Source organism: Pinus tabuliformis, chromosome 9 (genome assembly GCF_031772625.1).
Source record: "Pinus tabuliformis cultivar Carrire ecotype Pingquan chromosome 9, CPIR1, whole genome shotgun sequence".
Classification (NCBI taxonomy): domain Eukaryota; kingdom Viridiplantae; phylum Streptophyta; class Pinopsida; order Pinales; family Pinaceae; genus Pinus; species Pinus tabuliformis.
The window spans coordinates 1,818,542,369-1,818,569,130 of NC_142307.1; the positions used below are offsets into that span (position 1 = coordinate 1,818,542,369).

The 26,762-nt window shown below is 37.7% G+C and overlaps 1 pseudogene; it reads left to right on the top strand.

Moving 5' to 3' along the window:
* The first annotated feature begins 759 nt into the window (after positions 1-759).
* LOC149156061 (protein DMR6-LIKE OXYGENASE 2-like) lies at positions 760-22,661 on the top strand (annotated as a pseudogene).
* The last annotated feature ends 4,101 nt before the right edge of the window (positions 22,662-26,762 follow it).

Below are 26,762 nucleotides of genomic sequence, written 5' to 3' on the forward strand. Positions count from 1 at the left end.
GAAGAATTATTTGGATGGAAGAATTATTGGAGAGTTAAAAGTGGTTGGAATTTGGACAACTTTCTTTATTTATAATATAATATTATTGGGATTCAGATAATAGTAATAAATTTTGGAGTTTTTTTTTTATGGAGGTGGAGGAATTGCAGGAGCGTCAAAAGTAGCTGGAATCTGGATAATGTTTTTTCAAAAAGTCTCTATTTATAATATAATATTATTGGGAGATAATAATAATAAATTTTGGAGTTTTTTTATGGAGGTGAAGGAATTGCAGGAGCGCCAAAGTAGCTGGAATCTGGATAATAGTTTTTCAAAAAGTCTTGCAATAGCAATCCTTGAATATGTTTTTGATGATAGAAATGAATTCACCACCATCAAAAACTTCTAGAAAACCCAAAATCTTAAATTTTGATAACTATAACCTGGATTTATAAAAATCACTGCGAAATTTAATCAAAATATTACCAAAATTTTTATATTCTTTTGGGAAAAAAAACAGTCTAATTAAACTCTTTCAGTTACGTATTCTACTCGGTATACATTATACGTGATGTTGTCCTCGAGTTACTCGATGATTTCAAAAAAACTCTTTAAAATAAAAACAATTTAGAGTGACCCCATTTGCGGGTCGCTGTCACTCACTAATTACTCCATTGTGAGAGGGTGTTGCATGATCAAGGACTTTTGATTTAAAACACAGGGCCAATGAAAAATGATTTATCGAAGGAAGGCATCAGCGGTCATTTCACTTTATACGTAATGCATGACATGCGTACCTTTGGAGTCAAAAAGCATTTTTTCACAGGTGGCCAGAGATTTTTCTCCGGGTAGGGTATAACCCAGTCTGAGACAGCGACAGGCGTTGCACACATTTGTAATGTAGGCACTATAATTATTCACCCACCGCCGAGCGATAATTCCAAGCAGTTCAGGTTATCTATATTTCTCTCCCTCTTTCGTCGTTGTTTTTCAGGCCGTATCATGTCCTAGCAGTTTAAATATTTCACTAAAATTTCCGATTGGTTCCGATTTTCAGGGGGTTTCTCTTAGTTTTCCGCGGTACTGATACATGCCTATGCTGTCAACTTTCAAGTGCCAATATCATGCCTTCCGAAGAAGATAGCGTGACTCCGAAGCCTTCTCCGGCGTTAGAAGAAACGTTCGAAGAAGGAATTACAGCACTGCTGAGAACAGATGTGGGACTAATTTCTGATGAAATCGACGGTCTTGATGTTATTCCAGGCTGTTATATCAGAAGTCCGAGTGAGAGGCCAAGACTAAACGAGGTGATTGTTTCGGACTTAATTTCTGATGAAATCGACGGTCTTGATGTTATTCAGGGTGTTATATCAGAAGTCCGAGCGAGAGGCCAAGACTAAACGAGGTGATTGTTTCGGACTTTATTCCCCTGGTGGTTCTTGACAATTTCAGTGCACCTGCGAGGCAGAGGGTGATTGGCCATATCAATGATGCATGTCAACACTACGGATTTTTTCAGGTACTTCGCCTTCATTTCTATTACTATCTTGGATAATTACTGAAGATAAATTTACATTATATTAATTTTAATAATAAACAAAGTTATAAAATTCTATAAATTTATTTTATTTTTAGATTGGTTAAATATGAAAATGAAAAAAAATAAAGTTGGATTGCAATTGCTTTAAAATTTTATTGGAAAAAAGTGTCATATCTCCATATTATTGTAAATATTTTTTTTTATCACAGTAAAAAAAGAACATTTTCGTTGCATAAATTTATATTTTCTCTTAAATAAAGAAAAAATTAAAATGATAGGATGTCATGTCACATAGTGGCAGAGTTGGTTAAGACTTGGATTAACAGAAAAAAACAGTGGCAACTCTAACCGTTTCTTTCCCACCCCAACTGTGGAATGGTTTGGGGGGTAAAGGGGGAAAAAGAAGAAGACGGGGGTTGTGCTGTAGAGGACAGACAACAGGAAAAGTAGGGGTCTTACCAAGTCTGGTGAGGATCAGATGGTAAGGGCACAACGCGCCTGCAACAAGCAAAGGCAGTAGTCTTTGAGTCAACTAGGGGGGGACACTAGTCTTGGATGACAGTCTCAAGGACGGGTGAATGACTAGCTGTTGTAGGCAGTGGTGACCATAGCTTTAAGCATAGGAAAGGAAGAGTTTCATAGAAGGTGACACAGATACGCTATCTCTAACTCAATTTTGAAAAACAAGATTTCTCTTATTCTCTGTAGTTTTACAATTTATTACATTGAAAGCTGGGGTTCAGCGGTGGGGAGAACAGGTAGATTTCCACTTTAGCTGTAACCTGATAGAAATGGATAAAAATGTTACCATTGGGAACTGTCAACCCGGAGGCGTTATAATTGTTTGTCTCGGTATCGGGGAATCTCTTTGTTTCTCAAGTATCTTGTTTAAAATAGAATACCTTATAATTATGTTTTTCAATAATACATCAAGTGTTGAACATTGGAATTAGCCGTGAGGAGATTTTCATACATAGAGAAATCTTGCAAACTACTCAGAAATAAGAAAATTAGGAAACTATGCTAACAGCAGAGAGCAGGCAGTCACTTGAGGAGATTACCAATAAAATTGAACAGTAAAATCGAGCAATGTGCTGATAAACTTCAAATGAGAGAAGGGCCTGTAGCTTAGTTTAAAAGAAAAAAACAGCAAAAGTCTTTGCCCTTAAGTCTAGGGACCATAAAGAGGGGAACGGAAATGGTTATAGTTTCTGGAGCTCACAAGGGATCAGGTAGACACCCTTGGGCCCATGTCCCAGGTCTAAAATTCTGGTGAACCTTTCAGGGCAGTAGGAATGTATCCGGGTTGCCAGAAAGTCTCCAAAATGGAATTACTGGAAACCGAAGTGGTATTTTCTCACACAAGTAGTAATGAGCACAAAATAAAAATTAAACGCCAGGAAGGAACCATTGGAATAATTAGCAGGGCGAATAAGTAAGGGGTATTCCAACCGGGGACAAGGGTTCGCGTCGTTGTCGGTGCCGACAGTAAACTGTGGCCATGACGCTACGCAGGGAAGAGAACCTGCATGGGAGGGAACCCTGAAGCTGGGAATGGAGTACCAGCCCCCGAGGCCAACTGGGAAACCTGGGAAGGTCAAACTGTTAAGTCCAAGGTAGTAGATCCCGCGTGCAAGGGGAAGAGCGTGCAGGACATAGTGGCTATGCTCTATAGCTGAAGAGCAATTATACATGAGATTTGGTGGGCCAAAACAGCACATCCATCCGAAGAATTTCAAACCTATTTAATACAAAATCACCCTATCTAACGAAAGCAGTCAGAAACAGCAGATCTAGGAAACGACAGCCGCATGCAGTTCTACCGGCTTCAGATTTGGATCACCAACGGACGCGGCCCTCAAATAGCTCCGATACCATGTAGGAATTTACAGGGTAAGTTCCTCAGAAAGAATACCAAGAGGACACCGCTCACAACCAGATCTCAAATCAATACACCAGTATTTTTGACGTGGTTAAAACCCTCAGAGTGCAAGGAGGGAAACAGTCCACGGCCTGTCCCAACGTGGGTACAGACAATTTATTAATCAAAGAATGAAAATTTACATAAGCTTCTCTCATGCACGGATTACCCGAACAATGACCCTCCATGCGCTTTAAATAGAACTCATGGACCAATCGGGTGTCAAGCCACGGATCAAGTGTCGGTAATACCGAGGTGAGAGTGAACCGTCGGATCACTACATATCGTGACCGTCGGATTGTAAGTTACAAAATGTACAACGGTAAAGAAACACACTTTACCTAACTCTAACCTAACTCTATGCTAGACCAAGTTGAACTTAACTATATCCTATGTGTCGGAATATCCTAACAATTCCAAACCACTTCTGTAAAAAAAATCAAAAGAATGGCATGGCATGTGGCGCATACATGAATAAACAAGAAAAGGAAATTTATAATACATTAGTTTTTACACTCAACCAAAGACGGGAACCCAGAACTGGGTATACACATTTAATGAGGAATCAGCGGCAGTTCAACAAATAAAGCCCGACTGCTGGCCTTAATAGCCACAGCATATAGCAGACTTATCCCTCTGTTCAATCCTAAAACCCTCATCGTCACAAAAGCAATCAGCTGAAATTACAAAGACTCAAGCAAGTAAACTCTGGAGATGTCTGCAGCAATAATCACCTCATGCTTGCAAAATATAGTTACATATGGATGAAAAACCCAATAGAAAGGCTCTGTCCCTCTTTTAAGTTGAGGATTTCAGGCCAAGAATCCAACACTTCGTGGAGGCTGAGAGCCATACCATGCTGGAAGTGTCCCCACCCTCTGGGACAAGAACTTACCCGAGACTGAAAGTTCCTTCGTTGTAGAGGCGTCGCCCTTCCAAGCTGGTTGAGCCAGCTCTGAGTCCCATGTTCTACACAGCATTGTAATTACATGCAAGTACTTAATGAACCTGATAAGGTTGAATAAATTACAGATACCGAATAAAAAGAACTAAAACAACAAACCATTAACATAGGACATAAGCCTTCACCTATGGTGCCTTTGTCCATAGCCAAACCATGAAGCTGAGCCTGAACAGGGTTCCAACCTTTGAAACAGCGATGCTGACGTAATGACTGCACCAGATCGGGCACCCACGAAGGAATTGCAATCAAATGAGGTCAGTCTCACTACTGTCTGGGTTGAGAAAATCTTGACGAAGGATCCACCGTTGGATTGCGTTGGGGAATCCGTCATCGTTGATCCATTTGAGGATCCCGAGCCGAGCTGGTGAGACCGAATGGTCCACTAGGTCACACATGACAGCACAGAGACAACAATTAATTCACCTTATCCGGTTGACTTGCCACATGGTGGAGGCGGCCCCATACCCAAGCCATAGTATAAAGACAAACTGTGTAGATGTCGTAAATCAAATCACTTCTCGGAAAATTTAACTACGCTTTAATTATCACCATATTTCGTAGACATAGTAAAATCTGGGTGGTATTATAGCCGGCGAGGCAATGTATAGTGAAAAACCTTCACACGATAAGAAGTGAATTATAACAATAAAAATAAAAATAAAAAAATTATGGAGACATTACAAGTGGTATCAGAGCCAAAGTTGCAAAACTCTGACCTTTGGGCATCGGTAAACAAAAAAAAAAGTAAATAGACTAAATATTACAATTTATTTCATCTCTGATGTGTAAAAAGAAATAGCCAATGTGTTAATCCTCTGCTTCTGGTCGTTTGTGGAAAGCAGAGGGCAACAAGGAATTGCCAACATGAGGAGAACCAACAGTACGTCACACAGGTTTGTGGCGGGACAGGGACCTGCAACGGGTCCTGGGAGCAATCCCGAATTATGGGTACAGTTGGGCGAGGAAGCGCGCAATACCAATTAGGTGATTCTGGAACGGTACAAGAGCTAAAGAATGAAATGGCTCGATTACGGGAAGATAATGCAAGGATACCTATGGAGAAGGAGAGGATTATTAAAAGTTTGTGTGATAGATAGAACCAGTAGCCATTGAATCCCAACACTGAGCAAAAAAGAATGTCAGGAGAATAGAATCACCCCATAGAACCTCAAGAATCAGATAGAAGGGAGGAGGAACGCGCAGATAATGCCTCAGAACAGCAGACGTCCAAAAGGCAGCGGATCGCGTCGCAAAGGGGAGTTTCGTAAAATCAAGCCACCACACTTCAATGTTGAGCAAGAGGAAGCAACTGAAGCCTGGTTGATTAATATGAACAAATACTTCTAGGTGTATGAATACGATCACAACCTCAAAGCACGGCTGGCCATTTTCCAAATACAGGGAAAGGCCACCTTGTGGTGGGAGGAAGTTAAGATGGTAAAAGGGGTAAGCGAACAGACTGTCACTTGGGAGAAATTCCAACGATACTTTAAGGAAAGGTACCTGACTGAGCGCTTCTATGATGAGAAGGCAAGGGAGTTTCATGACCTGCGGTTGGGGCAGCGTACGATGGACGAGTTTATTACTTGTTTTACTTCCTTACTCTGCTATGTGCCCTATATTCTGGAAGAGAAAGCTAAAGTGCAAAGGTTTGTCAGTAGCCTACCCGCAAGTATGAGAGAAAGAATTGAATTTGACAACCCAAAGACGATGGATGAAGCGATACGGAAAGCCCAAATTTATTACCAGCAGTGCAAGCAGAAGGGAGAGCCCTTGGGCAAGAAATGGGTCAATAAGAGAAGCAGCAAACTGGCTGGTGGTTCTAAAGGAAAACGTGGTGGAAGTAACAAAGGATTCGCTAAAGGGAAAATCAGTAGAAACTCTCAAAAAAATTCACTCTGATTAAAGCCTCTCAATGAGTCTAAAGTTAATGACCAATTCGGAAAAACAGACAATGAAGGGACAACAAGGCCCCCGGTGCAATATTGGGGGTGTGGCGGCCCCCAATATGTAAAAAACTGCCCTCAGCGAAAATGGGCTGAACAAGTCTCCCAGGTTTATGAAGCCTCTACCATTGGTGATGTAGGACGGAGTCTGCCAAAGATTAATGCCGCTCTAGAAGATCACCAGGCAAAGTACCAACCGACCATGGTGGAATTTGAAGGTAAACTCTTAGACCTTGCTGTAATTGTTTTAATTGACCCTGGTGCAACCTTAAGTTATATTATTCCTAGAATTGTGGAGCATTGTAAGTTGCAACCTATTAAGTTTAAGGACCCCTGGCTAGTTCAGTTGGCAACAGGGGCAAAAAGACGAGTAATGGCTAAGGTCAAAAACTGCCCATTAAAAATAGCAGGATAGTCAGTAACAACTGATTTAAATGTGCTTCCCCTTGGCTCGTACGACATACTGATTGGTATGGACTAGTTAGAAAAACACTGGTCCATAATTAATTGTAAAACCAAGACTATCAGCTATAAGGACGAGCTTGGAATAAAACAAGAGATGTAGGTGATTAAGCGGCTAGTATAGATCTGGCCCATAACCGCCTCACAGTTAGCCAAATGCATCAGAAAAGGATGTCAGATTTACGCCATTCAAGTGGGGTATGCCAATTCAAAGAATAAAATAGCCACATTGGAGAATATTCCAGTAGTACAAGAATTTTCCGATGTGTTTCCAGAAGAAATTCCTGGGCTGTCACCTAAAAGAGACATAGATTTTACCATTGAATTGGTGCCAGGGGCAGCCCCAGTCTCTCGAGCACCCTACAGTGTGAGTATACACGAATTGATAGAGCTGAATATGTAATTAAAGGAGCTGTTGGACAAAAGGTACATACGCCCCAGTCTGTCCCCTTGGGGATCTCCAGTATTATTCGTTAAGAAAAAGGATGGAACTCTCCGCATGTGTATGGATTACTGTCAGTTGAACAAACTGACAATTAAAAACAAGTACCCCCTACCTCGCATTGATGAACTGTTTGACCAGGTAAGAGGGGCAACAGTTTTCTCGAAAATTGATTTGCGGTCAAGATATCACCAAATCCAGATTAGAGAGGAAGATATAGCTAAGACAGCTTTCAGAACTCGATATGGTCACTATGAGTTTGTGGTGTTACCCTTCGGATTGACCAACGCCCCCGCCACCTTTATGTGCCTGATGAATAGTGTGTTCCATCGATACTTGGATAAATTTGTGCTGATCTTTATTGATGATATATTGATTTAATCTCAGACTATGGCGCAGCATCAGGAGAATCTCAGGTTAGTTTTGCAAACCCTCTGAAAGCACCAGTTGTACGCTAAGTTCAGTAAATGCGAATTTTTCAAGGATCAGATACAGTACTTGGACCATATCATCACTAAGGATGGAATAGTTGTGGATCTAGAAAAGATAAGGACCATTATGGAATGGCGAGTACCCAAGGATGTGGCAGACATCCGATCATTTATGGGATTGGTAGGCTATTATAGGTGGTTTGTAGAGGGATTCTCAAAAGTGGCTCACCTAATTACATTCTTGCAAAAAATGGGAAGAACTTTCCAGTGGACTCCTGAATGTCAAAGAGGTTTTGAACAACTCAAATATTTACTCACCACCACACCTATTCTAAGTATAGCCGATCCCAGCAAAGAGTACGTAGTGTGTACTGATGCAAGCAAAGAACAATTGGGAGGTGTGCTAATGCAGGAAGGCAAAGTGATAGTCTACGAATCAAGGAAGTAAAATAACATGAGCAAAAATATTATGTTTACGATCTAGAGTTGGCAGTTGTAATTCACACCCTAAAAATGTGGCGACATTATCTTGTGGGAAGAAAATTTCTGTTATTAACAAACCATCATAGCCTGACCAATTATTTTAGCCAGCCCACACTAAATGCTAGGCAAGCCCGGTGGGTGGATTTCTTAAGTGGCTTTGATTTTGAGATCAAGCATCTGAAAGGGAAGGAGAACCAGGTGGCAGATGCTTTGAGTCGAAAAGTGCAGTGTCTATACGAGATTTCCTGCAGTGAGAGGAAAAGCCCCTTCGGGGAGATGATCAAAGAGGCAGCCGAGCAAGATGTTGTGTACCAGCAAATAAAACAACAAGTACAGCTACCGAACAGCACAGAAAAACAGTCGGATTACGCTCTAGATGTAGCTGGGCTTTTGTATTATAAAGGGAGACTGTATGTACCCGACCAGAACAATATTAAAAATCTAATATTGGATGAATATCATAGGAGTCATTATGCCAGACACCCCAGATAACAAAATATGATTACAACACTCCGAAAAGAGTATTATTGGCTGGGCATGAAGAAAGATGTGGCTGGATACTTGGCTCGATATTTTGAATGTCAGTGAATTAAAGAGGAACACCGGAATCCCGCAGGTTTACTACATCCGTTACCCATCCCGGAGTGGAAGTGGGAAACCATCACTATGGACTTTATAACCGGTTTGCCTAAGTTGAAGAAGAACAATGATTCCATCATGGTGGTTGTCGACAAGCTAAGCAAGTCAGCACATTTTATACCCGTGCAATCTACATACCGAGCGGTGCAGATCGCTCATGTGTTCATGCAAAACATATTTAAGATGCATGGGATACCAAAGGCAATAATTTCAGATCGAGATGTAAAATTTACATTGGCCTTTTGGAAAACATTGTTTGAGGAATTCGATATCCAGCTGAATTTTAGCACGGCTTATCATCCCCAAACTAACGGGCAGACTGAACGGGTGAACCAGGTGGTGGAAGATATGTTAAGAGCGTATGCGATGCAGCAACCAACCAAGTGGGAAGACTATCTTCACCTGGTTGAGTTTGCATACAATAATGGCTACCACACATTATTGCAGATGAGTCCATTTGAGGTGTTATATGGGCAAAAGTGCCACACACCCTCAAGCTGGAGTGGACCGAAAGACAGATTAATGCTAGGCCCTAAAATGCTCTAGGAAATGAAGGAACTAGTTAAAAACGTGTTTTCTAATCTGAAGGTAGCTCAGGATAGGTAGAAGAACTTCACTGACCGGAAAAGGAGGTTCAAGGAATATCAAGTGGGTGATCATGTGTATGTGAGAATTCCAGCACGGAAAATCACTTTACAGTGGAGTGGCTGCACTAAGTGGGCACCTCAATATTGTGGACCCTTCTAGATTTTAGCAATGATTGGGTCGGTGGCTTACCAGCTTGCTCTACCTAGTCACATACGAGTCAACAATGTCTTTCATGTTTCTGTGTTAAAGAAATATGTTTATGACCCTAATCATGTGATTAACTGGTAGGATATTCAGGTAAGAATTTCTCTGGTAAATCAAACAAAATGTTTTTCTCTTAATGAAAAATTAACTCAGGGTTTTACATATTGCAGGTAGAAGCAGAAGGAGAAATCCGAGTCGAACAGCTGAGCATTCTAGACCAGAGAGAAGTCATGCTGCGGAAGCGGCATATTACCCAAGTTAAAGTGCAGTGGCAGCACTTTGAGCCTGATGAGACCACTTGGGAAGATGAGGAACTCATGAAGCAAGCTTACCCAGGGGTGTGTTATAACCAGAAGATATCAGGACGATGTCTAACTTCAGGAGGGGGAGATGTCATATCCCTAGATTATTGTAAATATTTTTTTATCACAATAAAAAACAAGAACATTTTCTGTTGGATAAATTTATATATATATATTTTAAATAAATAAAAAAATTAAAATGACAGGATGTCATGTCACATCATGGCAGAGTTGGTTAAGACTTGGATTAACAAAAAAAACAGTTGCAACCCTAACCGTTTCTTTTCCGCCCCAACCGTGGAATGGTTTGGGGGTAAAGGGGGAAAAAGAAGAAGACGGGGGCTATGCTGTAGAGGACAGAGAACAGGAAAAGTAGGGGTCTTACCAAGTCTGGTGAGGATCAGATGGTAAGGGTGCATCGCGCCTGCAACAAGCAAAGACAGTGGTCTTTCAGTCAGCTAGGGGGGAGACTGGTCTTGGATGACAGTCTCAAGGACGAGTGGATGACTAGCTGCTGAAGGCAGTGGTGACCATAGCTTTAAGTAGAGGAAAGGAAGAGTTTCATACAAGGCAACACAGGTACGCGATCTCTAACTCAATTTAAAAAAAAAAAGGAGTTCTCTTGTTCTTTGTAGTTTTACAGTTTATTACATTGAAACTTGGGGTTCAGCAGTGGGGAGAACAGGTAGATTTCCACTTTCGCTGTAACCTGCCAGAAATGGATAAAAATGTTACCATTGGGAACTGTCAACCCGAAGGCGTTATAATTGTTGTCTCGGTATCTGGGAATCTCTTTGTTTCTCAAGTATCTTGTTTAAAATAGAATACCTTATAATTATGTTTGTCAATAATACATCAAGTGTTGAACATTGGAATTAGCCGTGAGGAGATTTTCATACATAGAGAAATCTTGCAAACTACTCAAAAATAAGAAAATTAAGAAACTATGCTAACAACAGAGAGCAGGCAGTCACTTGAGGAGATTATCAATAAAATTGAATAGTAAAATCGAGCAATGTGCTGACAGGCTTCAAATGAGAGAAGGGCCTGTAGCTTAGTTTAAAAGAAAAAAAACAGCAAAAGTCTCTACCCTTAAGTCTAGGGACCATAAAGAGGGGAACGAATACTGTTATAGTTTTTGGAGCTCACAAGGGGTCAGGTAGACACCTTGGGCCCATGTCCCAGATCTAAAATTCTGGTGAACCTTTCAGGGCAGTAAAAATGTATCCGGGTTGGCAGAAAGTCAGGTCTAAAATTTTGGTGAACCTTTCAGCGCAGTAGGAATGTATCCGGGTTGCCAGAAAGTTTCCAAAATGGAATTACTGAAAACCGAAGTGGTATTTTCTCACACAAGTAGTAATGAGCACAGAATAAAAATTAAATGCCAGGAAGGAACCATTGGAATAATTAGCAGGGTGAATAAGTAAGGGGTATTCCAATTGGGGACAAGGGTTCGCGTCGTTGTCGGTGCCGGCAGTAAACTGCAGCCATGACGCTACACAGGGAAAAGAACCTGCATGGCAGGGAACCCTGAAGCTGGGACTGTTAAGTCCAAGTTAGTAGATCTCGCCTGCAAGGGGAAGAGCGTGCATGGCATAGTGGCTATACTCTATAGTTGAAGAGCAATTATACATGAGATTCGGTGGGCCAAAACAACACATCCATCCGAAGAATTTCAAACCTATTTAATACAAAACCACCCTATCTAATTCCAAACCACTTCTGTAAAAAAAATCAAAAGAACAACATGGCATGTGGTGCATACATGAATAAACAAGAAACGGAAATTTATAATACATTAGTTTTCACTGTCAACCAAAGACGGGAACCCAAAACTGGGTATACACATTTAATGAGGAATCAACAGCAGTTCAACAAATAAAGCCCGACTGCTGGCCTTAATAGCCACAACATATAGCAGACTTATCCCTCTGTTCAATCCTAAAACCCTCGTCGTCACAAAAGCAATCAGCGGAAATTACAAAGACTCAAGCAAATTACAAAGACTCAAGCAAGTAAACTCTGGAGATGTCTGCAGCAATAATCACCTCATGCTTGCAAAATATAGTTACATATGGATGAAAAACCCAATAGAAAGGTTCTGTCCCTCTTTTAAGTTGAGGATTTGCGGCCAAGAATCCGGCACTCCGTGGAGGCCGAGAGCCATACCATGCTGGAAGTTTCCCCTCCCTCCGGGACAAGAACTTACCCGAGACTGAAAGTTCCTTCGTTGTAGAGGCGTCGCCCTTCCAAGCTGGTTGAGCCAGCTCCGAGTCCCATGTTCTGCACAACATTGTAATTACATGCAAGTGATTAATGAACCTGATAAGGTTGAATAAATTACAGACAGCGAATAAAAAAAACTGAAACGGCAAACCACAAATTACAGACAGCGAATAAAAAAAACTGAAACGGAAAACCACTAACATAGGACACAAGCCTTCACCTGTGGTGCCTTTGTCCATAGCCAAACCATGAAGCCAGGCCCGAACAGGGTTCCAACCTTCGAAACAGTGATGCAGAAGTAATGACCGCACCAGAGCGGGCACCCGCGAAGGAATTGCAATCAAATGAGGTCGGTCTCACTACTCTCGGGGTTGAGAAAATCCTGACGAAGGCTCCACCATTGGATTGCGTTGGGGAATGCGTCACCGTTGATCCGATTGAGGATCCCGAGCCGAGCTGGTGAGACCAGACGGTCCACCAGGTCACACATGACAGCGCAAAGACAACAATTTATTCACCTTATCCGATTGGCTCGCCACATGGTAGAGGCGGCATCATACCCAAGCCATAGTATAAAGACAAACTGTGTAGATGTTGTAAATCAAATCATTTCCCGGAAAATTTAACTGAGCTTTAATTATCACCATATTCCATAGACGTAGTAAAATCTGCGTGGTATTATAGCCGGCGAGGCAATGTATAGTGAAAAACCTTGACACGGTAAGAAGTGAATTATAACAATAAAAACAAAATTTTTTTTATGGAGACATTACAAAAAGAATCATCTACGTCTGGAAAAATTTAATCACTTTCAATAAAAATAGCCAATTACTTAACCCAAGACACGTCTAACAGGCACCAATTATTAATTGTCACGATATTTAACCCGATTGATACCTTTTAAAAGTTTAAGGTCAATAGATATTTTTTCCCATTAACATTATTTATATTAAATGTTTTATTTATAAATTTTATTAAAATATGATTGTGTCTACACGTACTTTATAATCTAATAATATGGAAAAGAAGTCGTGAAATAAGCTTATATTTAAAAATAATATTTATATTAATAAAATAATAAAAAAATTCAATTTATATTTTATTTTTACATAAATTTAATATAAAAATAAATTAAAAAATATTAATTTACTTTCTAGATCAAAGAAATATGTCATCCGGAATTGATTGCGTGTAGAAATAATATTATTCATATTACATAATGTGTAATTTATTGTATGTTAATATATAATATTTAAAAGATAAATATATTAATAACAAAAAAACATTTTAATATTAATCATAATCAATGTCATATTAGATAACATAGTTTTATATCAAATTTATATAAGAAAATGAAAAACTAATTTTATGTTGTCAATTATCTACATAAACAAATTGTCAAATAAATTTAACTTCCAATGTTTCAAGGGACAGTCCACTATAGAAAAAAACCAAGGTTGAATTATTAAAAGTTTTTTTTTCACTTTTTATTGATTTATTACATTGCTAATATGGTGTTGATATATAAAATCTAAAAAATTATTAATAACTATATATCTATATATGAAAAGAGAATATGTTATGGATCATAAGTATTTTGATGTGTAGAATGTGAACCATAAAAAATATTACAATCTCAACTTTTTATATATTATAGATAAAAAAATAATAAATATGTGACTGAAAATCCACCTAACTCTGGATATACCAATTTTTTAACTAGAAAAGGGATTTGCAAATTGAAACTTGGTAAATTAGAATTAAAATGAATTGATGTTAGTTTATCTACCGTTACGTCCACGTAGAGAAGCGCGGCACCTGGCCTAACCCCGAGGGCGTCGAGGAGATTTGACCCCGTGACCTCTCAAACCGGGAGTACTATCAACGGGAACTCGACCATTTGAGCTATCCCTAGGGGCTATGTTGAAATATTTTATTGTAAAAAAAATATTTTTGAATTAATATGAAAAAAATGTTGTAATAATTAATTTAATAAAATGTTGTGGTGAAACATTACATCAAAATATAATGTAATTTAAAATATATTTTACTAATATAAATTAAAATATATAATAATAATAATTTATATTAGTAATTATAATAATTGAAAACTTTATATTTAAATGTGATAAACAAATTTAACACTTACAATAAACTCTTTTTGTATGTACGTATTCTCTATTTATATATTATGTATATTATATTTAACCTTCAAAATTAATTAGAAAATATATTATAAAAAAATGTCAAATAATATTAGTATTTTCAAAATTTATATATAATTAAAATTAATATATATATCTATATATAGATATATATATATATATAGTGTTATTAAAAAATAACATATTTATCTTAATTTAATACAAATTAACTTAATACAAACTAAATTATTTTTTTAAGATATTTCATCAAAAATCAAATTTCTCTAAATACAAATCTCAAATCTCTCATAAGCTTTGCAGTAAAAAGAAACTTGCGTTTGAATTTTAAGATATTTCATCCTTCTTATTTAAGCTCGGTAGATTTAAAACTTTAAATATAGAATAAATAACATATTTTTCTCTTACTATCTCCTAAAATATATTTTTTATACAAAATTGATTATATATATATATATATATAATGTTTTTCCATTTTCTATATATATTTTATTTTAAAATTTTTAGTTAATATGAATATCAAATCTAATATAAACATGAATATATTTTTATACAAAATTGAATATATATATATAAATATATATAATTAATGTTTTCCCATTTTCTATATATATTTTATTTTAAAATTTTTAGTTAATATGAATATCAAATCTAATATAAGCATGTATATCCCTGATATTCGTATAGGTTGTGACAGTGTCACTTATCTGTCAATGTAATCTAACAGAGATGTGTGTCCATGGGACTCCATATAAGTTTGTGACAATGTCAATTACTTATCCATCAGTGTAAAAATCTATGTCCTCTAAACATGTCCAGTACCAGTGTATTAGATCATGTTCCATCGGCAAGAATATTCTGTTGGGGATTTTTCTGGCAAAATCCCAAAAACAAACAAAATAAACTCCACAGAGGAAATGCTCTGTTTCCTTCTGCCACATGATCTTTTTTCCAGGGAAGCTTTTAATAAAAATTATCAGAACAGAGTATTACACAGGCATAAAAATCCTTGTATTCATTAAAATAAAAATGCCTGAAACAACATTCATCCTCTTTTACTAAGAGGGATTTACCAAAAATACATTCAGCCAACTCTGATACATATTCATCCTCTTTGCTGAGAGGGATTCACCAAAATTACTTTCATTCTACAAAACTCTGCTTTCACCTGAGAATTTAATGCGCTGGGTTTACTGCTGTAAAACCCCTTTTTCATTTACTGGTGTAAAACTGTTTTTACACACAGCTGTAAAACAACAAAAATTTACATATGCTTCCTCAGAAATATTATGTGCTCCACTTCGTTTGAACAAAAATAAAAATTTACATTACAACCCCCTGATTTCTTGGATTTGCACTGTTGTGCGGTATATATTCACTGCTTCACTCGCAGCTCTTCACTGCTTCACTCGCAGCTCTTTTTCATTTGGCTCGTTCACTCTAAAAATGAACACACATAAAAAAAACTTACATAAAACATATGCGCTCCTCCCTATTTTTATATATCTATAAGCACTGCTGTGCAATATGTTCTTTTTGGTATTTCGCTGCTGCTACGTTTCTCCCATGCTCAAGAGAAATAACAACTCCCTGGTTTTCCTCGCTGCTGTGAACACATGTTTTTCTTCTCCTCCCGTGTGCAATAATACAATGCCATACCAAGTCAACGTATATACAAAAAAATATTTTTATGTGTTAACAAAACAAAATATAATATTACGTGCCATATGGACAAAACTTAAAAATTTTACCAACGCATATGACATTGCATTAAAAACAGGTATGGTCAACCAAACTTGACTTTTACTTCACGCATGATTTTTAATTCGATGCAGGTTCGTATGCATCTTGGAGCAATCAACGGCAGAGGTAGATGAGCTGCATCGGACGATGGACGGAGATATCGGAAACCATTACATGACTGAACGATAGCACCAGAGAAATTACATTTGCTTACGTATGGGGAGAGCCATGCGTCTGCACCATATTGTATCGGGCTCAAAAATACGGAAACTACTTTCACGCAAAAGCGGTCCGATATCCCTCAAGATGGTTTTTGGTTTTGCTCCGGCGGTTTTGGGTGCTGCCGTATTGTCCACGTCCGCCTGCACGGTGTTTGCAACCTGCAGTTGGAATTAACATTCCAACACTCCCCTTTAATTTCAACTGCTGGGCATTCAATCATACCCAAACACTTCCTCACATAGAGGGATTCACAAATCTTCCTCGCATAGAGGGATTCACCAACTGCTTCTGATGCAGTTCCACAAACAACAAAATAGTCTTCCTCTTAACAGAGGGATTCACCTGACACTGTGCTTAAGAGCACCTTCCTCATGACAGAGGAATTCACTTGAGACTGTGGTGGAAAACACCTTCCTCTTGACAGAGGGATTCACCAGTGTATGCCAAAAAAATCATCTTCCTCTTGACAGAGGGATTTACCACACTATGTTGAAAAGCATCTTCCTCTTGACTGAGGGATTCACCATGACACTGTGCTGAAAAGCACCTTCCTCTTTAAAAGAGGGATTCACCAAGAACTTCACTTCCTCTCACGGAGGGATTACAAACAGACACTGCTTTAGATGCAGTTCCAAAACAACCGAAAATATTACTATGTTTTCCTCATGAGATTTTACATTGCTGGTGTGTAAAAATCTCATTTACATTAACTGCTGTAAAACAGAGTATTACATCTACTTTTGTAATAAAAAAATTACTTACATTTACTGCTATAAATGTAATTCCTTACACACAAAAAAATCTCCTTCACTGTCGCGCTGCTGCACCTCTCTTGCTCTTCATGATTGCCCTTTTCACTGCTGTGTAAAAACACATTTCTTCATTCTCTCTTAGCTCTGGTTTCATTTTCTTCGCACTGTTGTGCTTCTCCTTCTTGCCATCACGCTGCTGCCTTTTTCTTATGCACTGCTGTACATACCCATAACCATAGACTCTGTCATCCCTGGGTTTTTATTTGCTGCTGCGTTGCCTCTGCAATTTGCACTGTGGCTGCCCCTGTTCCTTTTTACACCCTTGCTTCACACAGTCTTCGTCTTCTTTTTTTTTATTTACACAATGCACTGTTGTGCAATACCTTTCGTTTTTCTGCTGCCATATACATTCTCATTCATCCCATGTGCATTAAAAATATACGCTGCCCTTGTTTTTCTTTAGGAATTTCTGTGCATGTTGCATTGCATACAAAAAAAAAATACATTTTTCACTGCTCTGTGATAAATTTCATTGCATTTTCAGCCACTGGGCATTTACGCTTTGCTGCGTTTTGCCTTCTTCTCATTTTCTTCTCGCTGCTTTTCATTTTCATTCCCAATACAAAACATTTCCATCTGCTATGTATTATACTCACTCTGCTGTGAGTATATTCTCTCATATTACATAAAAGGAAAACTACATTCCATTGCTATGCATTTCAATGCATGTGCTCCAAAAAAATTTCCAAACTGCTGTTTTATGTTCTGTCTTCCCACTGCTGTGAGGGTCTTCTTGCTTTGCATACTTTTCTTCTCTGCTTCTATGGCAGATTTAACTTCATATCTTTCCCTTATGAAAAGGTCTTCATCAAAGAGTGACTGTTAATACAGTTCAGCAAAAAAAATTACAAGCTCCCCTTTAGTGTATGCTTTATCTTCTTTCAGCAAGGTTTTCTCAAAAGAGACTTAGATCAGCTGGGGAGTTCAAGGGGGTTTCAGGTTGCATTTCCTTCCTTCTCCATACTTGTGTAACTTTCTTCTTTTGCATGGGTCTAGCTTGTGTAAGAGCCCATGTTAAGTTACAGTCACGTGCCATATGCCCAATGTTATGACACTTGAAGCATTCAACTTTATTCATGAATAAGAATTCATGATTTCTTCTTGTGAAATTATTTCTTGGAGATTGTCGGGGACCACAACATCTATCTCCATGAAATGCTCTACAGTCTTTTGCCATATGACCAAAGTTTGAACAAGCATAACAATAACCAAAAAATGAACTTTGGTACCTGGGAGATGGAGGTTTCCTTGATGTACTTCTGAAGCCTTGCTGCCTTGAGATCCTTTGATGATAACCATTGCATCTTGCCTCTTTGACATCAGCTACATTTCTTCTTGGAGCTGGTTTTCTTCTTGGAGTAGGATTTCTTCTATTGCAGCCTTCATTTTTCTCCTTGCCTTTGCTGGAACTAGGAGCTTCACAACTTCTTTTTGGCTTCTTCACATCTCCTTTGCTTAAAGCATCTTCATCCTTGTTTGAGGGTTCACCTACATACCCAAGTCCTGATTTATCAGATGGAGATCTGTGATAGCTGAGCATGTCATCCAAAGCTTGAGAGCTCTTCATGATTTTGTTCATCCCTTCAACCTTTTTCTTGAGGAGGACAATCTCTTCTTCCAATCTTTTCATTATTTTTCTTTGTAAGTTGTTCCTCAATTTCTTCCTTGCTACGAGTAGCTTCAGCGGCTGCTATTTTAAGAGAGATGATGTTTGTCTTCATTTTGAAGATTTCTGCTTGACTGCTCTCCATTTTCTTTTCAGCTCCTTGTGCCTGCTTCCTGGCTTCTTGTAGTTCAGACTTAAGGGAGGTGACCTCTACTTTGTACTGTTCAATCTCTTCTACAAGTTTGTTCACTATCTTGTGCCTTTGTTCAAGTTGACTTGACAAGGCGTCTCCCTGCTTCTTTGCTCTATTCAACTGATTTGTCATAGACATGACTTCTTCATGATGTTTCCTCTTGCATTGATCAAGCTCTTTCTTAAGCTTGACTAACTCTTCATCCCTTTCTTTTACTTGAAGTTTGATGAGGTCAACCTTCTCACATTCAGCTTCTATGATGGGTTCAGAATTTCCTTCTTCACTGATGGTCATGGTCAGTGCTCCCTTTGCATCAAGGTCATGAAGTCTCTCCCAAATATCCTTTGCTGATGAATATTTTCCTAATTTCTTCTTTATAGAATCAGGCAGTCCATCCAAGATAGTCTTTGGTGCTTGTCCATCATATTCCATGGATTTTTTATCCATCTTGCTATCATCAATCACTAATTCCCAGATCTCAATCCCTTGAGACTGTAAGACAGCCCTCATTTTTATTTCCCACATATCAAAATTTCCATTAAACTTTGAAGCCTCAAATATAATACTTTCAAATAGATCGTCTTCTATTTTAGTAGAAGAGGGAGACACAGCCTTAGGGGATTTGGAGGCTTTCTTCTTTGACCTTGTCATTCTTAACTATTTTTAAAATCCCTGACTGTGTTTTTTTTTAAAATGACTCATTGTTTCTTCAACAGCAACACAAAAAAAAACTTTGAGGAATACCTGGGTTATTTTGCTTGAGACTTCACTCTGCTGGAGAAGCTTTTTTCTGCTGCAACAAGAATTTTTCCTTCATCTTCTTTGACACTTCAAAGAGCCTGAACCTGCTCTGTCACCATCAAAGAGCCTGGACCAGCTTTAATACCACTGTTGGGGATTTTTCTGGCAAAATCCCAAAAACAAACAAAATAAACTCCACAGAGGCAATGCTCTGTTTCCTTCTGCCACAAAATCTTTTTGCACAGGGAAGGTTTTAATAAAAATTCTCAGAACAGAGTATTACACAGCCATAAAAATCCTTGTATTCATTAAAATAAAAATGCCTGAAACAACATTCATCCTCTTTCACTTAGAGGGATTTACCAAAAATACATTCAGCCAACTCTGATACATATTCATCCTCTTTGCTGAGAGGGATTCACCAAAATTACTTTCATTCTACAAAACTCTGTTTTCACCTGAGAACTTACTGTGCTGGGTTTACTGCTGTAAAACCCCTTTTTCATTTACTGGTGTAAAACTGTTTTTACACACAGCTGTAAAACAACAAACATTTACATATGCTTCCTCAGAAATATTATGTGTTCCACTTCGTTTGAACAAAAATAAAAATTTACATTACAACCCCCTGATTTCTTGGATTCGCACTGCTGTGCGGTATATATTCACTGCTTCACTTGCAGCTCTTCACTGTTTCACTCACGAACACACATAAAAAAAACTTACATAAAACATATGCGCTCCTCCCTATTTTTATATATCTATAAGCACTGCTGTGCAATATGTTCTTTTGGTATTTCACTGCTGCTACGTTTCTCCCATGCTCAAGAGAAATAACAACTCTCTGGTTTTCCTCGCTGCTACGAACACATGTTTTTCTTCTCCTCCCGTGTGCAATAATACAATGCCATACCAAGTCAACGTATATACAAAAGAATATTTTTATGTGTTAACAAAACAAAATGTAATATTACGTGCCGTATGGACAAAACTTAAAAATTTTACCAATGCATATGACATTGCATTAAAAACAGGTATGGTCAACCAAACTTGACTTTTACTTCACGCATGATTTTTAATTCGATGCAGGCTCGTATGCATCTTGGAGCAATCGACGATGGAGGTAGATGAGCTGCATCGGACGGTGGACGGAGATATCGGAAACCATAAAAAATTTACCAACGCATATGACATTGCATTAAGAATAGTTATGGTCAACCAAACTTGACTTTTACTTCACGCAAAACATTTACCAACGCATATGACATTGCATTAAGAATAGTTATGGTCAACCAAACTTGACTTTTACTTCACGCATGATTTTTAATTCGATGCAGGTTCGTATGCATCTTGGAGCAATCGACGGCGGAGGTAGATGAGCTACATCGGATGGTGGACGGAGATATCGGAAACCATTACATGACTGAACGATACCACCCCAGAAATTACGTTTGCTTACGTATGGGGAGAGCCACGCATCTGCACCATATTGTATCGGGCTCAAAAATACGGAAACTACTTTCACGCAAAAGCGGTCCGATATCCCTCAAGATGGTTTTTGGTTTTGCTCCGGCCGTTTTGGGTGCTGCCGTATTGTCCACGTCCGCCTGCATGGTGTTTGCAACCTGCAGTTGGAATTAACATTCCAACATATTAGATCACCCTCGGTTTCTTCTGCATAAAGAAAAACAAAAGAGCATCAGAGATTAAAAGGAAATGGTATGCTTTGAATCTCTTAGTCATCCACTAATTCAATAACAAAGGGACAAACATCTCGTTGCACCCTAAAGCTTCTTTTGATAACTTCCAATTGAGCTCCTGTTACGTTTTTGCCAGAGCGACCATACTCCCATAACCTTGAGAAATTAATTTGACAACCGAGAACATAACTTAGCCCTATGTTCGCATGTATTTCATACCACTCGTCGTACTTTCTAATGTGTTCTGAGATCGTAAATCATGGAGTGCACGAGACGGTGATCCAGAGAATGCTGGATGCTGCCCGAGAATTCTTCACAATGCCTGCGAAATATAGAGCAGATTTGCATTCCGAGGACCCTTCACGCGTAGTACGCTTGCCGAGTAGCTTTAACATTTGGAAAGAGAATGCTTTAAATTGGAGGAACAACCTGAAACACCACTGTTACCCTTTGGAGGATTATATTGACTATTGGCCTACAAAACCTTATGATTACAGGTGGATATAAGAGGGCTTCATTGTCCGAACCATTGAAAGCCTATATTCCATTCGTTGCATCTGTTATATAATTAAGCATAATAATCCTCGATTTGGCGTGAATGCAGAGAAGTTGCCAGTACATACTGCACCGAAATTAGGGCAATGACACTACGTTTGTTAGAGTTAGTATCAGAGAGCCTGGGACTGGAACTGGACTTTCTAAATAAATCTCTTGGAAAACACGGCGAATATATCGAAATATATTACTACCCTCGCTGCCCGAACCCAGAGCTCACCTATGGCTTACCGAGTCACACAGATCCCAGCGCTCTCACGGTTCTTCTCCAGGATCAAGTATCCGGCTTGCAAGTGCGCAAGAACGGAAATTGGATTGCTGTTCAACCCGTTGCAAATTCCTTCGTAATCATCATTGCAGACCAATTACAGGTAAAGCAGTGGATGAAATCCATGATCAGTCTAGCCCCTAAAGAACAATCACAGTATATACTCATATAGCAAGTTTTTTATTTGTGTGATGATACAGTTCCTCCTTTGGTTTCAGGTTTTGAGCAATGGATTACACAAAAGCACAATCCACCGCGCTCTAGTGAATTCCTCGGTATCGCGTATGTCTATTGGAATGTTCTACTGCCCTTCTAATGATGCAGTGACGGAACCGGCCTCTTCATTGATAACTCTCATAATCCTGCTCGTTACAAGAAATTCACTTACGAAGAATAATGTCGCAAATTCTGGAGCAAAAATCTTGACGGTAACATCAATCGCAAATTCTGGTTGGACGATAAGGCCTGCTTGGATCTGTTCAGTGTTAACGGTGCCACCAGGCCTGCAAAAGATGAAATTACCCCTCTATGATTTCAACAGGCTGACGTTCCAGGATGCGACCCTATCATTTTCCTTCCTCCACTTACGTGGGCATTGATAAGCTCTCTGTTGTAAAACAATAAACGCTGGATATATATGCTTTCATGTTTGAGGTTATATATATATATATATATATATATATATATGTAAAAGAATATGCCGGGTTATTGATCGGCTTTGCTAAGTGTGCAACTGTGATATATGAATTTTTATGATGGAAAGGCTTATACATTCATATATATTTGCTGTTCTTTTTTCCAGTTAATTAAAAAATTTAAGTTAATTGATTTTTCTTTCAACATAATTTTTGTTGGTTAATTATTTTTTTATATAATTTTGTTTTTTTATTGGTTAGTGTGTATATTAGAAACTAGAATAGGTCTAGGTTTAATTTTTAGTGTGAGAAATCAAGATTTATAGAGCATTGTCCTTTATTATTAGACTAAAAAGTTTAAAAACATAAATTTTCACATCATGAAATGACTAAACAATACACTACCTTTTTTATTCTATACCTCTTATCTATTCTATACCTATTGTATAAGACATTAACATTTAGTTATATAATTTTGAATTAAAATATAATTTTTTATTATTTAAAATAAATTTTAAATTATATATATATATATATATATATAATTTTGATTAAAAACTCTAAATATTAAAACTCTACTTAAAGTTTGTTTTTCTAACCATCTGTACAAAACTTACATACAAAATTGCAGTACTAAAAGAAAACCGGTTCCATCTCTTAATTGTACGACTGCTGTGCTATATGGAAAAAAAATTAAAAAAAATTAAAATACCTTTAAATTCAAGAGTGTATATATACTCCATCTTTTTGAATTCTGTTAAGAGTGATACGAATACAACTTTGCATGGACGTGGTTGGCCCATGTCGAGCTCAAAGTACTTCCAATCATATGATAAATATCTCAGCACAATGCATATAAACTATTGGATATCAAACGTTCCTAATGTTTGTTGAGCTAGAGTAGAAAAAAACTAGAAAATATATGTGCAATAACAACACACAATAACAATCAAAACAATTCAGAGTCAAAGCAAAGTAAAATTAGAAATATAATTTTCATATTGAGCGTGGAACCAAAAGTACTTTGTATTAAGGTTTTATGGCAGACAAAAATATTTACAAAGATAAAACATGAGACTTTAGCTCATTCACCGTTGTGAAAGACAAAAATTTGATACATTGTAACCACTTACTGGTTTCTGTTGTAACAAACTGTATCAACAACCAAAAACTACTCTGTACTTTCCTCTTGTAGTCTGCATAGCAAAAACTTCTCTCTACAAAAGACTTATGTTATTACAATAATATAAAAAAATTTTAAAATTTCATATGAAGTGTGATCAATTTAAATTTTCGTGATAAGACAAGAAATAAAATCAAGTTATGAGTGGATAGTCACTTAAATTAATTCTCTGTAGATTCATTTATTTCACAGTAAGAGCCTAAGATTAGTAGTCACCAACTCCAGGTCTTTGGACATGCAAAACATTAATTTGACATTCTTTCAGGTGATACACAAAACACAAAATCTGCACCATGCAAAAGATAATTTGGTTGATCTTTTTGTGTAGTTTTTAAGATTGGTTGTTGTTGGCGGTTTAATGCGGTGGTTGGGAGTAATTTTCCAACCATCTCCTCTTAATCACAATCATCGAAATCTACCATACCCAAACAATCCCTCAGATGGAAAAAAATTATCTCTTCCTAGTGGCTTTGTGAAGATGTTTGTGAACTGCTCATGTGTGACCTGCAATGTTGTAAAAAAAAATCTCGGTTGTTAATCAACTCTCTAATGAAATGATACTTAGTTTCAATTTGTATAATCCTTTTGCGGAAAACAAAATTCTTGGACAATGCAATTGTAGAATTGTTGTCATAGTAAATTTGTTTGTTCTTGCAAGAAATCCTTCAACATTCTTCCCAACCAAACTGCTTGACATGTTGTTGTTGTTGCAACAACATATTCAATTTATGTTGTTGATAGTGACACTATTGGCTGCTTCTTGGAAGCCCGTGAAATGGCTCCCTAACCAAAGTGAAATACATAGACTGACGTGCTCTTTCTTTCATCAACGCTTTCTTTGTCAGTTTAACCAACCAACTTCAAATCACATGTTGTGGTGTACAAAGTACCATATCCTTTTGTCCCTTTGATATACCTTAATATTCTTTTGCCTTCTTTCCAATGTGTCTCCTCTGGTGTCTCCATGAATTTTGCGACCAAACACATTGCATACGTTATATCAAGCATAGTTGTTGTTAAATACATTAAGTTTCCAACCATACTTTTGTATAATGTTGGGTTGGCACTGTCGTTACATTCCTCCTCATTGTTACAACCTACTTTGTTCTTATAGTGATCTTTTCATAATTTCAACACCAAGATAGTTGGACTTGGTGCAGGCTTGTTGTCCTGCATATTAAACCTCTTAGCAATGAGGAGGTCATCAGTCCTATTGAAAATCAAATCATCTACAAATAAATAAGAATAAGAAACTTACCTCCACTCTCTTTGATGTAGAGAGTAGGCTCAACATCACATTTGTCAAAGCCATTATACAACAAGTATGCATCTATCATTATGTACCATGCACATGGTGGTTCCTTCACTGCATAAAGAGATTTCTTCAACCTGTACACTTTGTCTTCTTGGCATTGCACCTCATAACCTAGTGGTTACTCCATACATACTTCTTCTTTCAGCACTCCACTCAGGAATTTTGACTTCACATCCATTTGGTACACCTTCCATCTATGTTGTGTAGATATTGAGAACATTGTCCGCACTGTTTCCATTCTTGCGACTGGTGCAAATGTCTCCACATAATCGCTTCCATGTTGCTGCTTGTAGCCTTTGAAAACCATCCTTAATTTATGTCTTTCTATCTTTACTGCAACATTGGTTTTTGTCTTATAGACCTGCTTTACACCTATGGCTTATTTTCCCTTTGAAGCATCCACTAACTCCCATGTGTCATTCCTTTCTATTTCTTCTATTTCTTCATTCATTGTTGCAACCCATTTTTGTTCTATAAAAAAACATTCAAAATGAATTGGATCATATACATGAAAAATAATGCAAATAAAGAATTGAAACTTTCGCTACTATCAGCTTAATTTTGCTCATAAACTTCACTTGAATTTCCAAATTTTTGTCTTCTCACGGTTGGGAAATATTGCCTTTACATCTCAATTGATGTTGTGGTTTGAGAAGATGATGTTGTGAGTCTATGTGGTGCACTTGGAGAATTATTACCTTAACTGCGTGACGTTGTCGTATTGCTTGCTCATGGTGTCACTTGATGACTGTTTTTTTGTGCTTGAGTACGTGTAGGAGGAATCAACAATGAGGAATTAGTTGTTGTTGTCAATTCCTCTTTGTCTTCTTGAGGTATTTTTGTTGTTACATTGACTGTCTTCTCCAAACTTAAATCCCATGCTTACTCTTCTATGAACTACACATCTCCATTGATTATAACCTTCTTTGTTAATGGATTGTAGAGTTTGTATGCTTTTGATTCATCACTATATCCAACGAATATGCCTTTCTCCCCCTTCTTGTCCAACTTCTTCCCTATTTCATCCGAGACATGTGCATAAGCCATACATCCAAACCCTCTCATATGAGTGACACTATGCTTTATTCTACTCCATGATTCCTCAGGAAACATATTCTTAACACTTTTGGTTGGACACTTATTTATAATATATGCTTCACAAATGATAGCTTCAACCCAATAATCAATTGGGAAATTCTTTAGGGTTCAACATACTTCTTTCCATTTCCATAATGTTCCTAGTTTTCCTTTTTACAACACCATTTTGCTGAGGTGTATACCTTGCTTTAAATTGTTTGTGAATGCCATGCTCCCTGCAAAAACATTGAAATTCATTTCACATGTATTCTCCACCTCTCTTAGTCCTCAAAACGTTCGTCTAGTGTCCACCATTCTTCTCAACAACTGCTTTGTTTTGATGGAAGCACTCAAACTCTTCACTTTTCTTCCTTAAGAAGTAGACCCATGCCTTTCTTGTATAATGATATATGATTGTCAACA